General features: G+C 35.8%; 1 long non-coding RNA gene across 1 annotated transcript in view; it reads left to right on the top strand.

Moving 5' to 3' along the window:
- The first annotated feature begins 721 nt into the window (after window positions 1-721).
- Window positions 722-19,358, top strand: part of LOC120537366 — a 36,717-nt gene continuing 18,080 nt past the window's right edge. The window contains exons 1-2 of the long non-coding RNA XR_005635308.1: window positions 722-813; window positions 6,236-6,358. This is a non-coding gene — a long non-coding RNA (uncharacterized LOC120537366). The remainder of the gene's footprint in view (window positions 814-6,235; window positions 6,359-19,358) is intronic.

Genomic DNA, 19,358 nt, shown 5'->3' with positions numbered 1-19,358 from the left:
CCTGATTACATTCCTTACAGATGAAACTGATAGTTTAAACCTCTGAGATAGCTTTTTGTAGCCTTCACCTAAACCAAGATACTGAAAAATCTTTGTTTTCAGATATTTTTGAGAGTTGCTTTGAGGATCCCATGCTGTCACTCTTCAGAGGAGAGTCACAGGGAAGCACAACTTGCAATTGACCACCTTAAATACCTTTTCTTGTTGATTGTCTATGAAGTTTAAGGCTTAACGAGGTAATCCAACCAATTTAGTGTTGCAAGTAATCAGTATTGATCAGTTAAATGCATTCAAATCGGCAAAATTACAAGGGTACCAAAATTTTTACACAGTCAGTTTTTCACATTTGATTTAATTCCATACAACTAAATGCAGCTTCACTAAAAATCTTTGTTTGGAAAACACCCCAGTACTCAGATGTTCCTAGGAAATTAAAGATATACCACTGTTATCTTTTTTGTTGAAGGTAGAGTACATTATTATGCAGGCTGAGAGGGGTTCCCAAACTTCTGCGGTAGACTTTGTGAGGTTGTTTGGTTGTTTTAGTATGAGTTTTTTAAGGCACCTGCAGCATAAGTGGTTGTATTTCATTTGTTGCTCAAAGTTCAACTAGTTATGTAGATTATACTGTACACAAATATTGCAGCCTCTCCTAAATGTTTACCAAGCCTTGGCAGCTATTTCTCTTTTGGTTCACTAGGAGTCAAAGTCATATGATTAAATGCCCTAGCAAGAGGTAGGTGGTTACCTGGAGAGGGAGACAATGGTAGGACAACATGTTTTGCAGCCACCTACCAATGGAGATTGGTGAAGGTATTATTTATTATTTTGTAATGTTAGTTTTATGTTTTCTGTCTCATTGCTAAGTCTTCTTTTTTCATATGGAATAACACTCCAATTTTGATGTGTGGTTGTCTTGACTGTGCCAAGTGGGGTTGATGTTATATTAATTATATGGTTTCTAATTAACAAACAATGTTTAGACATAAATTGAATTTCAACTGATGAATTTGCTTTTATTTTGTCACTTAAAATATGCATATTGTGTTGTCTGAACAAGAAAAAGCAACTTCCATGATGTTTTTTGGCATAGCAGAGATGTAATTGTGATGCAATGAAAAAACACAATAGGTTATTGCAGAGGTTACTACTGCTAACTCACATCTGCAGGAGATTGCATTGAAATCTTAGCCCTGTCACTGCCTGTATGAAATTTGCAATTTCTATATTTGTCTGTGTAAGTGCTTCTGACTGTTTGTTTGCTGTTACCTTAATTAATGTCTTTAAATTGACCTAATGTGAATGACTGTAGAGGCGAGACTTGCACGTTCTGCTGAACTGGTTCCTGTGATGCACCAAGTTGTGTCAAAATGGACTCCATGACTGAACTGACTGAATATGAACACGTGTACTTCTTGATGTGATAACAAATCTGAAAGAAAATTGAAGCCTGCAAGATGTGACATTCACTTAATCAAATAAAAGTAGTAGGATATTTCACAAAAAAAAAAAAAAAAATAGACATGATTGCCTGCAGTGTGATGTGTGCTTAGTTTAACTTTAAGGGAAACTATTATGGCCAAAACTATACCTAAGATCATCTACTGTATATATAGATATAACACGATTGAAGTGAAATTTTGCTTAGTTGCACATTAAATATTTAAATTAAATAAACAAAAAAAAAACCTTTGACTTAATGGCATGACCCCGTGGCACATGGGTAACACTGCTGTGCTAGGACCCTGACTCAGTTTTCAGCTGGAGTGCCTTTTGGATAGCAATTGCATGTTTTTCCCATATTTTCTTAGATATCTTCATTCAAAAGAATGATCAAGAATGAACTGGCTCACCTTTTGCCTTAATTAGTAGCTTAAGTTTGAAATTTTTCACATACAGTATTCTTTCTTATTGTGATTATTGAATATATAAAGCTTTGCAAGTACTGTAAGACAACTGTGCCTCTGAAGTACTGAAATAACCATTTACTTAGCAAGGCAGCATTCATGAGTTTAAGGGGGTTAATTTTACAATCTTTGGTTGAGCGTAAGAGGTGTGTAGGTATTTTTGAATCTTTTAAAGGTAATCTTGCATTTTTTTATTTATGGGAGCATGCAGAAGTGTTTTCCACAGTTAAGCTGGGAGAATTCTCGCAGATGACAGCAACCAAAAGTTTAAGCTGTTTACAAGAAAATATAATATGTTAACAAAATATAATGTATTAAAATATAGTCATTCTAGATTATTTTTTAATACATCTGTAATTCATTATTTTTAAATGTACATTGGAAAATCAGAACTTAATTTTTTTATGTAAAAGCAAATTTTTTTAACAAAAGTAAAACTACAGTTCATTAAAATTCACAGCAGGATAAGGGAATAGAATGTAACATACAGCCTTTTTGACGTTACACCACAAAGTGCTTATTCAGGACAACTCTTTGATCTTACAATGTTGAAAAAAAAACTAAAAACATTATAATTTACAAAGGCATTTAAAAAAAATAGCTGGCTGGAAGTCCCGTATAACTTTTGTAAAATGTGTTCCTAGCTTTTATACATTATGTTTTTGAAATCTAAATGCCCCTCAAGGTTCTCTATATCTCTTTTGTAACTGTATTTTCTGAAGGAAATTTTAATTAAAACACTCCCAACCGCTCAATTAATATAAATTAAATATAAATTAGTTCCCTGTGAGATTTGATATGGATGTAAATTGATTAATACTTAATTTTGCATATGAAGCCATTTGCAGTTGATCTTCGCATTTAGCCATGTTAAAGCACAGAATGTTGTATTTTATTTTTAGTTGTTTTATTATATGCCTAATATTTCTGAACAGCTTAAAATGTCAGTTCTGATTTCGCTGTTGAGGACTTATAAGGAAACTGCATATATACACTGAAATGAAAAAGTAACACTTTCTTTAACTTATTACTTTTATTTATTAAAAGAACAAAGTCATTCAGCATCAACTGGCATTGTGTGAAAAAGTAATTGGCCCCTAATTCAATCAACCCAATTAATAGGATCATTAGAGTAAGCTGACAGTCTTGAATGTAGCCAATTCTGCTTAATATAACCTCATTACATTTGACTCTTACCATCAGAGTCAAGTTGCCAGCACAAAGATTCAACAAGCCCTTAATGTCTTGATCAAAGGAAGTTGCAAAAAATATCAGAAAAAATTATTGATATCTATCAGTCTAGAAAGGGCTACAATGCTGAACCACCACAAACTACAAATAGGAAATTATCTAAATTTTCCTAGGAGTGGCCTGCCTTCCAAAATTACTCCTAAGGTGCAGTGTAAATTCATCCAAGACATCACAAAGGATCCCAAGAAAACATCTGAAGAACCACAGACTTCTTTTTTAAAGTTCAGTGTTTATGACACCACAATCAGTGTGGCTAAGAGGAAACCATGTCTAACCAGAAACATAAATTCATATCTCTAATTTGATTCTCGAGCCTTTTCAGAGAATGTTCTATAGAGAGATAAAACAAAAATGAAACATTTTGGATGACCTGGTCCTATGAATTCTGGCATAAAGCAAATACAGCATTCCACATTAGGAGCATCATATTAACAGTCAAACATGGTAATAGTAGTGTGATGATTTGGGGATGCTTTGCTGCCTTGAGACTCGGATCACTTGCTGCGATTAAAGGAATCAAGAATTTTCCATATCAGGAAATTCTTAAAGATAATATTTAGTCACCCATAGTTCAGTCTTGAACAAGACAAGGACCTATAAAAGTGTGCCATGGCACAGTGGTATGCTGTGAGAGCTACCCAAGTGTGCTGTGGAAATGATAGTGTCTGACCTGAGAGGGATTTGTTCCTAAGGTGATCGAGACCTGTCCAAGGCGGACAGGACTCCGTGGAGAAACTGTCATAAAAGCAGCTCTGTTATCATTGTTTTGTAGACACACCACTTAGAGAGCATTACAGACAATTCTCCTGGCTGCTAGAGTCCATCTGCCTGGGGGTATGGTTTCACAGAGAGCGGGAATAGTGTGGGCATAAAAGTTCATTTTGACCCCTGGTCAGTGGATTACAGAAGAGTGGAGCAGGCAAATTGATGAAACAGCTGGGAGATGTGTCCGACATTCTCACTAAGCACTGTGCCTTGGGATATTTTTGGTTACACAAAGTGGGCTGCTACAGGAAATAAGTTTGGGAATCTGTGATGGAACTGTCAGTACCCTAAATGAGAAGAGCATGGCAGATGAGGACAAAACACACCTGAAGCAAGAAGAAGGTGCAAAGTGCTCAGTGTTTTTATTTAAAAAAATCAAATCTAAATAGTGTCCAAAGTGCAGTGCTCAAAAAAGTTAATTGAATAAACAATCTGTAAAATGAAGTGCATGTAGGAGGTTAAAATCAATAAATAGAGAAATCTGTTAAAAAATGTGGTTAGAACAACACAGTGGAGGAAACTCATTTTAACAGCACAAGCACTGGTGCCTTCCTATAAAATTGACGCTTCTCCGGCTTATCCTGTTTGCATCTTGCAGCCCAGAGAGATGTCAACCAGCAGGTGCAGACTCCCATCTCATCCAGCCCGTGTTCCCCAATGCCAATCCTATGGCGTCTTCAAGGAACACTTGAACACTACTCCTCCAGAACAGCTGCCAATCCAGGCTGCCACCCAACACGGCCACTCTGTACATCCACCACTGCCAATGGATCCACCCAGCAAAAGTACCCCCTTTTTTTTTTTTCTCCTGTCTTTGATCTTGCACTCCCCCTTTATAGGCTGGGGAGCTGTAAATAAGGCAATCAGACTGCCCTTATGTGCAGTATGTTGTACAGGTACCTCAGCTGCGACAGCTGATCGTGGCATCGACTACATATTAAATGATTCTGTAATCAATTGTGTGCTGAGTCTTAGTTGTATTCCAGTTTCATCAAGAGAGTGCATATGTGGTTTTCACAAATTAATCTAATTGTTACTGCAATGAGAGCCTTGTTACAGACAAACACTGTCTCCGCACTTCTCTTCATATGATTGGTTGACTTTCCACTCACTTGCTTTGATCCTGCGGATTCATCGCTGTTACAAGGACAATGATCAGCCATTGTCATTCAAAGCAATGAACAAATTAGAAAGACTGCATTTGGTGAAGACATGCAAAAAGTTTGGAATGATGTTTAAAACAAAGTCAAATTAAGCACTAAATGCTTTGCAAGAATACATAACAACTTTTTTGTAGAATGTTAGACCTTGTTATTAACCTGTGGAGTTTGTAAAGTGTTTTGAGTAGTGAGTAAAGCGCTATATAAATGTAAAGAATAATTATTGTTATTATTATACTTGATGATTTGTCAATGACAAATTTTAAACATTGTGCTTTTTCACCAAATAAACAAAATATGTATCTCTAGGACTCTTCACCTCTATATACCTTCATAGTACCTCAAACTTGATCTAAATGCAATGTATGCGTATCGCCACCTTTTTGTTTACACTGCTAATCACACATGTGGTGATTAAAACAACCCTGTGTTCCTTCAGTGTGCAGTAGACCTTGTATTCATTTGTGTTAGTTACTGTTATCACTTGTTATGGGTTTATGCACTGAGAGCTTTAATAGCATTGATAGCTCTTTGTGATGTGCCTGGGTCACATATGACCAAAATATTTATTTCAAAAGGTAAGCAAATGTTATTGCTAACACTTTGCACTTTTTTGAATTTTATGCACTTTGAGATGTTCTTGTGTTAGATGTGAGCAAAATGTTTATTTTATTTCAAATGGGAAGCAAATGTTATTGCTAATACTGTGAACTATTTTGTTTTTTATGCACTCTGAGATGTGCCTAGGTCAAACATTTCCAAAACGTTTATTTTTTTTTATTTCAAAAGAGGAAAAAAAGTATTGCTTCTACCACAGATTCTGTTCAGTTATAATATTCTTATTGTTTTTTTAATGCACTTTTTGATGTGTCTATATCAGATGTGACCAAATGTAAAAGGGAAACAATGAAGAAACATCATTTGATTTTGTATACATTCATTTGTGTCAGTTTAAAATTTGTTGTTCTCTGCTGCTTATCGGCCACTGAAAATATGTATCCCAGCTACTGTACATTTGTTTGTTTGAAAATCTAGCCCAACTCATTTTGTAATTGAATAGCCCTGGTTTAAAGGCTGAGGTGAAGGCAATTCTTCACCAATACAAGAAGCTGGTGCTGTATGATAACGTTCTCTCTTTTCCTCCCTCTGCAGACCAGAAGACTGACTGCTCTCCTCCAGCAATGTCACTTCCGGTATCCACCCAAATGGACGCCTCTTGAACAAGACAATGACTGGAAGAACCGCCATCTTGAACGGCCTGAATAGGACTCCAGTGTAAGGAGACTCTATTTGTGTGTTGTCACGTGCTTTATTTTTGATAAGAGCTATTTCAATTATATATATGTATATATATATATATATACACCAAACCAGCCACAATATTAAAACCAACAACCTAATATTGTGTAGATCACCCACTTTGAAGGTGTCCTGTTGTATCTAGCAACAAAATGTTAGCAGCAGATCTTTTTTGTCCTGTAAGTTGTGAGGTGGGGCCTCCATGGATCAGACCACAGATGCTCAATCAGATTGAGATCTGGGAAATTTGGAGGCAAAGGCAACACCTCGAACTCTTTGTTATGTTCCTTAAACTAGTCCTAAAGTATTTTTGCTATGTGGTAGGGCATATTAGAGTGGATGGCACAATTTTGTTGTGTTTTAAGTGTGCTCCATTCATTAAATACTGTTGTAATGAAGGGGTATATAAATTCTGCAGCAATCTTCAGGTAAGTGGTACGTGTCAAAAGAATATGTATCTGCCCAGATCCATCTACCATATCTATATCCATATACCAGATCTACCAGACGGTTGTGGCGAGTGCCCTCTTCTACGCGGTGGTGTGCTGGGGTGGCAGCATAAAGATGAAAGACGCCTCACGCCTGGACAAACTTGTTAAGAAGGCAGGCTCCATTGTAGGATTAAAGTTGGACAGTTTAACATCTGTGGCAGAGCGACGGGCATTAAGCAAACTCCTGTCAATCATGAAGAATCCACTGCATCCACTTAACAGGATCATCTCCAGGCAGAGGAGTAGCTTCAGTGACAGACTTTTGTCACTGTCCTGTTCCACTGACAGACTGAGGAGATCGTTCCTCCCCCACACTATGCGACTCTTCAATTCCACCTGGGGGAGTAAATGCGAACATTAATTTTATTTTAATTCTTTTCATTTTTATTACTATTTAATTTAATATTGTTTCTTTGTATCAGTATACTGCTGCTGGATTATGTGAATTTCCCCTTAGGATTAATAAAGTATCTATCTATCCATCTATCTATCTATCTATCTAAATATCTATCTATCTATCTATCTATCTATCTATCTATCTATCTATCTATCTATCTATCTATCTATCTATCTATCTATCTATCTATCTATCTATTTCCAAGCACCTTTACTTCTCTGGCCAAAGATGGTGTTAATTCCCCTACTGTGATCTCTGATTTAATCTTTTCAAATTTGTTTGAGCTGAAAATTTTACCAGTGCCTGGTCTATCACACTGCTTAAAAAGGCAACACCCATGGGATTAGTGGGAGTTGTAATGATTTGCCTTCTAATCCTCCTAATAATACAGTGCATAATCTCATGTTTGATGATTAGAGATGGCGTGATGCCCTTATCACCAAGCAAGTATTTTGTTCTCTTTCCTTATTTCCACACCCTCCTTTTTCTGTCTTGGGTGCACAAGTAAATTCATTTCAGTACCAAGTATAATAGCGGTGCTTAACCATTCATGGTGGCACCCTTTTTTCCATCATTGTACATTGGGGTAAATTTCTATTGCCAGTGTGTTTGTTTTCCTTTTACTTGTGCAGCTCTACTGAGTCTTCTGCCTCTCCTGTTTCACAACAGGTCAACTACACACCATTCATTTCAAATGACTTCATGGGAACAGCTTTAAGTAACATCTCAAAACAGCTTCTTTCTATTGAATTACTTTGTGAAATTGTATTCCAGACGGTGTTTTCATTTGCATCAGATAAACAAAATGAAAGAAGCCAAGTTGAATTCCAGATCCACTCTTGGCAGACATTTATTTCACTTTTTCACTCTGTAGAACTCTACATGAAACTGTAAGCAATTGGAAGTTTTATTATTTTAATTATATCTGAAAAATCAATATTTCTCATTTGTTCTTTTGATTGACTATATCTGTATTTATCTTCCTCCAGCTTGTTCTAAACTAACCATGCTAGTACATTTTATATCTCAATTCTCTTTTTACAACCTTTTCTAGGCTTGGCCCAGTGCTTGGTTTGCAGTGATTTATTTTGTTCACTTGTTTTCTGAATCATGCTTACTTGTATGTTTTGTAAAGCACTTAATTTGGATGTTCTCTTTTTGAAAAACAGTATAAAAACAATATATTGAGTGATTGATTAAGTGGACTGGTCAAGGTACATTAGAATAGAGTATTAAGTGTGCTCCCTTCATGATGAAACCATTCTGTAACTAGGTCACTTGTTGGTATTGGTAGAACGTGTGGGCTGCCTGAAGCACAGCACAACTCATCACTACCATGGATTTTGTGCTGGTGGGGTCCTCCTGTAGAGCACTTACACAGAAGTCATGTGCTTATAGGTAATGTAAAAAGAATTCTGCAGTATTGTGACTTGTAGGAGTTAGTATGTGTTGCTGAGTAGTGCACAGCTAGACGGTCCAGTCTGCAATTTTATGGCCAAGCAGGAGTAATTAGGGTTCTCTGATTAAAAACGGCAAATGTTGGCAACAGCAGTTAGTGCTCCTATCTCACAGATCTGTCATCTTGGATTCAAATCTGAGCACCAACCTCAGTTTGCATGGATTTTGGGCATTCTGTTTGTGTGTGTGTATGGGTTTAGTCAGGTACTTCTACATGCTTGGTGAAATTATCAGTCCTCAAGTAGTTAAGTATAGGTGTGTGTGTGACTGGGCCCTACAAAAGAATAACATACCATCTAGAGTTGGGTCATGCTCTACGTCCTATCTTGTTGGAGAAGACTTATGTACATAATGTTCAAACTGTATATTTTGCATGATTTCTGTTTAACTGTTTATTTGTTTGTATAAATGCCCAAGTGGTCTTGGTTGGAAGAAATAAGATCTTTATTTCTTCACTAACAAGGCTGGGTTGAAAAGATGGGACAGAGACCTTTAAAATACAGCTCTTTTAAGCTGTTGTCTATTAAAAAAAATAATAATAATAAAAAAAAACAAAAACAAAGATGAGAGATCAGCCATGGATAAACCTGGGTAGATGCCAGCCATGAAGGCACTTCAAGTGTAATTGGTTATCTGCGAACTGAAATGACAAATGATTATTCGCTTTATTTATCTAAGCCAGTTGACTCATTTTCCCAAGTGATCAATCATCAATTGCTCTTAGACAGCTAGTGCGCCTGAATATGGAAGAAAAGCAGCATGTAGCTTCGGGAATACATGCAATTCTGATGAAATAAGTCAGTTATCTTCCAAGGAAAGGGTTGGAAACAAAAAAAGAAAGCAGTTTCCGTCAGTTTCTAGTGGGTCTATGTGAATGAGAAAACAAGGGGGGATTGTTATGATGATTGAAAATCTGAAGCGTATAAACTCATGAGAGTCTTCTGAAGATTCTTTTATCCTTTGAAACTGAGTCTTCAGAAAAAATGTCTTTTTTGACTTTACTATTATTTCATTTTCACGTCCTAGCAATAGAACATTTTAAGTCATGTAAAATTCCTTCAAATATAATTTACAAAATGAATATATAAAATTTACCCTAAATACCCTCAAATGTATATCGCTTAATATTTATAAAATATAATCCTGACATAACAAATCTGGGCAATTATTTCAAAATAATGATATCTTTTACCATTAAATCCATTTTCCTAAGTTAGTTTTTTTCAATAGAGGACTGTAAGGAGTTATATATGGCTGAAATAAAGAAACTCTGGACTGGACTGCACTATATTACACACTTGCACAAATTTAATCTGAATACATCATATAAATGGGCTGTAAAAAAGGTGGAGTCCCATCTCTTATTATAATTTATTTATTTTAATGTTACATCAGTGGTAGCGCTGCTGCCTCGCAGTAAGGAGACCTGGGTTCACTAACCTGTTCTCCCTGCATGGAGTTTGCATGTTCACCCTTTGTCTGTATGGGTTTCCTCTGGGTGCTCCGGTTTCCTCCCACAGTCCAAAGACATGCAGGTTAGGTGCATTGGCAATCCTAATGTGTGTGCCCTGTGATGGGCTGGCACCCTGCCTGGGATTTGTTTCTGCCTTGTGCCTTGTGCTGGCTGGGATTGGTTCCAGCAGACCCTCGTGACCCTGTGTTAGGATATGGCAGGTTGGATAATGACTGACTGACTGACTGACCTCTAATATTAAGAAAACTTGTCTGTCAGATTGAAAAAGGACTGTGATTGCTTATCCCTTATGAACAGATATATAACTCCATTATTATATTATAAGGCACATTTTTTGGTAATAAACAGCAGAATTCTTTTTAAAAAAAGTGCATTTGACTAACAAAATATACACTGTAGTTGCATAAGGTTCAGAAACAACATAGTTTAAGTTTTGTAATCTCTGCTACAGTTGAATGCATATTACAGCTTCGTCCATCCCTTATTAAACCAAACCAGCTTTTTTTTCATTTCATTGTCCTGTGGGCAACAGTCTATTCAAACAGAACCAGGTGAGACCCATAAACTAAACCTGAATGGGCTGCCATTTCACTGCATGACAAGTTCAGCTAAACTTACTCACAGTAAGTCATTTAGTGGCTCCAGGCAACATAACATACACATCTTTGGGAGAGTAAATAAGGAGGAATATTTACAACAAAATTAAATAAATAAACAAATAAATAAAAATATTGTAAAATGTAACAACAAATAAAGTAAAATAGCATGAATTGGAGGGATGAATAAACGTCCTCACAGGTGGTGCAGTGGTAGTGCTGCTGCTTTGCAGTAAGGAGACTGTGGAAGATTGTGGGTTTGCTTCCTGCTTCCTCCCTATGTGGATAGTGCTTTGAGTACTGAGAAAAGCGCTATATAAATGTAATGAATTATTATTAAATAAGTAAATGTGTCACAGAATATGTTTCTGGTTGTTGATTTATTTATTTCATTTTGTCTATAATATTCCTCCAAACGCAACATGAAATACAGGTTGAATTTAAAAGTCTCCCATTGACAATTCAAAGCATAGGGGGGGAGCTCTAGTGAGTGCTGTTTTATGATTGGTGAATTGTCCACAGATTGGCCTTATGTGCTTTGCTTGACTTGGGAATCCTTTGGTTTTTATGCATGCAAGTTGTGAGTGTGCAACTCAACAATGAGTGCAAGAAATTACTGTGTGCATGGCTACTTTAGTACTATAAACTCCAAAATCATCATTACAAGCCTGCATCTGAAGTGTCCGCTGTAAATGTGGTATTTGAGGGCTGAAGATTTAAGTCTGTTGTACCAATGTTTCAACAGTTGATTAAACAGCACTCGTTAGAGCCTTCCCTTTTATCCTTGATGAGTGAAAAGTGACAGTTTTAAATTCAAGTCATGTTTCGTGAATATTACAAACAAAATTAAGTCAATAAATAAATAACAAACAACATATTTTATTTACTTCCCCCCACATTGTATGCTCTTTTTTATTTATTGTCACATTTCACAGTATGTTTATTTATTTATATATTCAATGTCGTCCAAAATATTCTTCCACTGGTGAAGGAAAATTGTAGTGTCTGAGAAAAAAATGTACAGAGGTAGGGAGAGCATCCAACGTACTGAAAGTGACTGGGTACAGGATTGAATCCAGGACTCTGGGGCTGTGAGGAAGTTGTGCTAAATTCCAACAGTATCTCACATGAGCAGGTACAAACTCTAGATTGGGCACAATTTACAGACCTACATTTTCGGGCCATGAACCTTGAACTGTTATGGGGGCCCCTTTGCAATCAGCAATGATGTCTGGATAACCACTGTTATTTTTGTGGTTGCTCTGCAAACAGATCACCACATATTTTCTTAAGAATTTAACCACTACATATCAGATTTTGATTGAAATTGCTGCACTGGATTATTTCACATGTCAGAGTCACTGTAGTGAATATAAATTTCTATGCCTTATAGTTTTTGAGTAATAGGGAAAAGAAAATCAAAGTCACTATTGGAGTCCTGAAGCTTAAGCTTCATTAGTTACATAACAGACCCACCTCTACTTGGCATTATAATTAACATATTCACAGTCTCCAATCTCCAATCACTAATCATCCTAACCTGAAAGAATTTTATAGTGTCAATGGGAAAATGTAGTACCTGTGGGAAAAGCCATACAGACAAGGGAAAAATATGCCAATGCCTTACGTATAAATAAGTTACCAAAAGCAATAATAGTATAAGCTTCTACAAAGCACATACAATAGAGACTAAATCTTAGACCTCCACACATTACCTATTTAAAATATACTGTATTTTTAGAGGCTTTTGGCACACACCTCCATTCACCAGGCAGTAATACTTGTGGCTCTGCTTCAGGAAAATTATAATTTAGGTTGGACTCATCTCCATATGCTCCTGTCACCCTTCAGAGATTAGGTATTTGGCATTCATAGAAGCAGGCTCTGCTGAACTCTCTTCTCAAAAGTTCATCAGCTAGCTAGAAGTCTGAGGTTTGCTGCATGCAAGGAGGTCATTGATCTGCATTGTGATTCAAAGAGCACAACTCACCCCCATACATATCAGAAAAGAGAAAGGTCGCTGCTTGAAATTATAGACCTGAAGCATTGTGTTTGGCCATATTTGCAGTTGAGCTTTTTAGGCTGAAACATTCCCATCAGTTCCTTTATCTTTTTCTTTTTCTCTTACAAAATATGATACCTTAAATAAAAAATAATAGAACTACAGTACTTTAAAGTAATTACATCTGAATAAGAAGAACATTCTTTAAAATAATTACATCTGAATAAGAAAAACATGTGAACTGTAGCCTATGTGAATCAAATAATTTACAACATGTGAACCTCATTTTGCCATAAAGATACTTAATACTCCCACACTGATAAAAATAGCACTATGGGCTTCATTCATTTAATTTTTAATTACATCAAGAAGCAGTAACAAAAGTCTTTTAACCACAAATTCACATATTTATCTGTCCCCTGAGAATAAGGCACATTCACATTAGGATGCTATCAAATGCTTGGTAGGATGCAACATTATTTTGCCAAAATAGTAAGATAATGAAGATAATGAAAATAGGAATCCATAGCACATATACTAATATAAATTATAATGCTTACATAATAAAGTTTATATGAAATGGGCATGAAAGCTAGTGATAAAGGAACAGCTGGGTAAATTTCCAAGGCTATTAGAAATTAAAATGCCTAAAACACATATCTATTTTGTAGATATACATTAAAATTGCTGTGTTGCATCGCTATTAGAATAATACTGCTCTCTGTCTAAAAGAGTAACAATCTAAATTGCTGATATTTTGGTTTGTTTAGCAGCAGGCCACCATATTTTAAAAGTAATATATGCATGTATTTTTGCATGGTGGATGAATAGTTATTTGGACCCAAGGTGTGAACAATTGGCATAATTGCTACTCTACTGGTTGCTACGTCTCATTAAGCATGATATTCCAAGATGTTTTCACAGAAAGGAAACAACGACTGAGCCCCAGTTAGAATAAACATTGTTTTTATTTTTAGCTTGGAATTTTTAGCATTTCCAGTCAATATATTTAACCCCCTACCTTGATAGAACTAAGCAATCATTTTCATATTCAAGGCTATCACAAAAAATTATTATCAAATTGCTTTTGAAGGATTGGTACTTATTTTAACAACTATGTTGGTATATACAACTGTGACTTGTAAAAAGTCCTAATTAACAGTAATTATTGAAATATTTACTGCAACAGTATGAGCTACAGTATAGACCATCCACTGTTTCAGGATACAGGATTGTGAAAACTATGGAGGGATAAAGCTGATGTCAGACACAATGAAAATTTAGGAAAGGGTTATAGAAAGAAGGCTTAGGGATGAGACCACCATAAGGGAAGAGCAGTTTGGTTTTATGCCAGGACTCAGTTTAAAAGTAGTGTTGGAGTGAAAGGCAAGATCCAAGTTAGAGTAGGTCTGCACTAGGGATTGTTTTTAAGTCTTTACCTCTTTCATCTGGACATGGATATGTTGAAGCAATGAATAAAAGGCTTATCCCCTTGATGCATGCTTTTTGATGATGACATTGTGTTGAGTAGGAAGAGGGCTTTGGAAGACAGAGGCTTGAAGATAAATAAGAAGACGACAGAATATATAAATATTAATGATGGTCAAAATTCAGAAGTTAGCCTGCACAGAGAGCTATTGAAAAGAATGACAAAATTTATATATCTAGGATCAGTGATTGCCCGAGTTGGAAAACTAGATGCAGAGATAACCCATAGAATGTAGTTTGGATTGAACAATTGGAAGAAGGTACCAGGAGTATTGCTTGATCAAAGTATTAAAGTGAAGATTAAAGGTAATGTTTTTAAGACCAGGAATAATGTCTGGAGCTGAGACATAAAAGTAAAGGAAGTGCAGGAGAAGTTAAATGTGATAGAAATGAGAATGTTGAGAGGGATGTGTGGAATTACAAAAAAGGACAGAACAAAAAATGAGACAATCAGAGGCACAGAAAAACTGGGAGAGATACTGTATCTAATAAAGTGCAGGAAAGTAAGGTTGGACATGTGATTGGGAGCAGTAGTGAATATGTGGGCAGAAGAGTGATGGAAGTACAGGGAAAGAGAAAGTGAGGGAGGCCAAAGTGGAAGTGGATGGATAAAGTAAAAGAAGATCTGAAAGAAAAGGGATTGACTGGTGAGGGGGTGGAGGACCGAGTTGTTTGGAGAAGGTTGATCAAGCAAATCGAAAGAATCTGGAAGTGGGAAAAGATAAAGAAGAAGAAGAAGAAAAAGAAGCAGTTAGCAACACACTCCTGCAATGCCTGATGCATAATGTGACATCCCCATTGAGTCACTCCTTCTAGTCTGTTACTCACTCTGACAAAATCAAACAGGTTTGATTTGTATAGACAGCAGACAACCAATGAGAAATAAGGAACATGGGTGTTTTGGACCTCACAAACAGAAGAGAACTTCGTCTGTCTGATGTCTCATGTTTTACTTGCCATGACTAAATGGAAAATGATAAAATAAAGTACAGAAGCTGCAGCTGAATTTGCTTTACCTTTTAAACATTTTTACCTTATCAGTGCCATCAGGGTATACTTTATTTGCTGCCACAAGAAAGGGGCATGCATGACTGCGTTTGAGGGTCTGCACTCAGACAAAAGTGACATGGCCAAGATTTCTAAACCATTTAAAATTACATGGTTCAGAGATGATATCAGAAAATGTAGTCAGCAGGTTGGTGACATACCCCACAACTAGAAGTTACATAATGTGACAACAGGTTTAACCACAAGGCTGCTGATTCCATTCCCTCCACGGAATACTTACTTCGAGACAATCAGGGAGTCATGTAACCTGCTGTTATTCCAAATTTTGAATCATCTAAAAAATTGCAAAGTTCCTTGGATTTTAATGTTGGTTTGAATAAAGGGAGCAACTAGCTAGCAAACTAGATAGATAGATAGATAGATAGATAGATAGATAGATAGATAGATAGATAGATAGATAGATAGATAGATAGATAGATAGATAGATAGATAGATAGAACTTTGATCAATGTATCAAAATAACGGAATGTTTTGGACAATAAAATTATTTGTCTACGGAAAATTTACACAATGTCCCGATGGCTATTAACAGTAACTTAATGAGCATTTTTAAAAGTAAGCTGAATTATGCAAAGGAGTGCTAATAACTGATGGTGTTAAGTTTGTCCTTCACATATACATCATGAGGGTCCAGAGTGGCTTCTTACCAAGTGATCAATGCCCACATTGGTTCTGTCTGTGATGAGGTGAAAATCACAAAGTAAATGATGGGTTATTTTCACTGGTTTAACAAAGTTAATAATGTTTTAAATTGAAACAAAGCACTATCTGATGGGGTTTTCAGAGCTAATACTCCTGACCTATCCACAAAGGCCTGGCTATCTGTTAATGTCTATTATTAGTTGACTCTGAACAAAAAGAGTGCTTTAAAATAATGGTTATTATTGGCAAACTTATTTTTTTGCTGTGTTTTCTATTTTACTTTAAAACAATAAGTTGACAAGAGGTGAACACTGATTTTTTTTCCCCACTAAGAAAACAGACAGAACTTTTAATCAACTACAGAGGAGAAAATGTAGGCTGTGTACAGCATTTATCTTTATGCTGATGAATTGATTGCAGATACTAAGCATTCTGCTTAATTAGGACTCATTCATCATAAACAGCTTTGTCCCAAAATATGATTAAAAAAGCAGAATCCCAATTATCATGAATTAAAATAATTTGTTATCTTACATGAACACACAGTAAAAGAGAATGTTAGTATGTTTTTCATTGTTAATGAGGCACTGCAAGTTTTCCTTGTCTGTTAATGTGTCGAAGTAGCACAGACCTTCAAAACAAATACTTTCTTTTAATTTTCTGTTCACCATACAGGCTGGCTGGGAAGATCTAACAATTCATAGTCAGCACCTAGTAAACCCTTTAAATAAAATTGATTTAGTTTAGGAATATTTCATGTTTGCCTCTATTAGAATAAACTATGCAGTTGTTTATTTCCCTAAAACGCATATCCTTTTGGGGACAGGGATTGCTTCCATTAAAAAACTCAAGACAGAATGTTTTCCTCCTTTAACAAGTAGCAGATGTAAAGCTGGAGATGATCACTGAGCTTATCATCAAGCCAGCTGGGCATAAGCCGGAGGTAGAACTTGTAGCCACAGTTCCTAAAAGTTATACCAGGTATTCACAGGAATCAATTCATTATCTGTAGACTCTTTCTTTGAAACTGTAAGGACCTTCCAAAAGACTAAATGTTCTGAGGTGGGCTATGCAGTAATGAGGCAAGACGGAAAAACTGATTTGCCATGAGTAAATTATGTAACTATCATTAACATGCTCATGCTTAACAAACAATATGCTCTAAACAACAGATGCACAAATACAAATAAGAAATGATGGCTAACAAAAATGTCCATTATTTCTAACTAATATTTTACATTTCTATTCAAGTACTCTGATCCAAAACAGGCACTACACAGAATTGAACTATTGACAGTAGAATTACCCAGCATCTCATTAGAGGAAAATGATCTATGGTTTATTACTGCTTTCTGTTAAAACATTGCATTAACAATATTCTATTACATTTCAGTTTTTCTTTACCTTTTACAATAACATGTTGTTTTAGGAATTCTTTAGTGTTTCAAAAATTCTTTATTTTATTATAAATTCAATTATAACATCATGTGTACAAATGCACAGTCTAGTTGTTCCATGTAAATCAGTATTCTTTTGCGAGTAAGTCACTTTGGATAAAAACATCTTCTAAACAAATAAATGTAAAAGTATGGAACTGATATATTACTGTGATGCTGATTATGTGTGAAGTTAGACTGGAAGAAGGAAAAAGGTTGATTTGAAAAACCTGAATATCCAGACATAAAGTATTTTTAAAGGAGTGGACAGATACATAGTACTGTCACTCGTGCGTACATGGAGCAGTCAAATTTCTATTTACATGGTGGAAAACTGTACACAAAATGTATATTAAATTGCAATGCAGGAACCATGACTGGATGAAATATCAATTCATCACAAAGGTACATGTAGAAAATTATATCTTCCAGCTTATATCTACTATAGTTGATTAACCATATCTTACAAATGTTCACTGTTCACACAGTCTTTTAAACATATTTTTGCATGTTTTTTTATAGTATGATGCCTTCTGCTCTAATGCCTTGCGTTTTAGATTCTGTATGAAAACGCAATACAAACTACAGAGCCTCATCCATGTATGCAAGATACAATGGCTCCAGAGTAGATGACAAAATAAGACAAGCTTTAAAACAAGTCACTATAGTGTAATAATCATGTTCATGGAAAGGCAGTGAAACTTGCACAGTCTATTCTCATAGGGGTAACACATTATGAAAAGACATGCAAGGTCTTAAAAGTAAATGTTGAGAATATTGTAACAAAAAGTGCCCTCTTTTACGATTTTTCAAAATATCTTTGGAAGTAAGAAATCACTTTCAAAACTTAAATAACAACTGTAAACAGCGAAGAATGCAAATCAAATAATTTCCCAAAAACTGAATATAAGTTGGAATTTTATTCAGTTTTTATTTTTATCTTTGAATGTCAATCCATATGTTAATATATTTTATATTAGCATCAATGCAATTAGCACACCTTTAGCATAGAGGATGAAATGAATACCCATTAATCTATTTGTGGTACCTGCTTAATCTAATTTTAGAAATGAGAGAAGCTACTCCATCACAAAGATTAATCAAGCACACTCCCACACTCATGTCAGTCAAATATAGAATTGTGAATCAACCAAACTCACATGTCTTTGGGGGGGACACACACAGATGTAAAAAAGAGTTTGTGAAGATGCCAGGATTTAAACAAACTCTCCTGAGTAAGAGGCAGTCTTTTTAACCATTATACCCCGTGGTGACTTTTAGTCAAATGAATACTAATCATAAAATAGATAGATAGATAGATAGATAGATAGATAGATAGATAGATAGATAGATAGATAGATAGATAGATACTTTATTAATCTCAAGGGAAATTCACATAATCCAGCAGCAGTATACTGATACAAAAAACAATATTAAATTAAAGAGTAATAAAAATGCATGTAAAAACAGACAATAACTTTGAATAATGTTAGCATTTACTCCCCCGGGTGGAATTGAAGAGTCGCATAGTGTGGGGGGATAAACTCCTCAGTCTGTCATTGGAGCAAGAAAGTGGCAAAAGTCTGTAACTGAAACTACTCCTCTGCCTGGAGATGACACTGTTAAGTGGATGCCGTGGATTCTTCATGATTGACAGGAGTTTGCTTAGTGCCTATCGCTTTGCTACAGATGTTAAACCGTCCAGCTTTATTCCTTACAATAGAGCCTGCTTTCTTAACAAGTTTGTCCAGGCATGAGACGTCCTTCTTTTTTATGCTGCCTCTCCAGCACACCACTGCATAGAAGAGGGCACTCACCACAACCGTCTGGTAGAACATCTGCAGCATCTTATTGCAGATGTTGAAGGACGCCAACCTTCTAAGAAAGTATAGTCGGCTCTGACCTTTCTTACACAGAGCATCAG

This window comes from Polypterus senegalus, chromosome 10 (genome assembly GCF_016835505.1).
Source record: "Polypterus senegalus isolate Bchr_013 chromosome 10, ASM1683550v1, whole genome shotgun sequence".
Taxonomy (NCBI): Eukaryota; Metazoa; Chordata; class Cladistia; order Polypteriformes; family Polypteridae; genus Polypterus; species Polypterus senegalus.
This window is presented reverse-complemented; position numbering and strand designations above follow the sequence as displayed.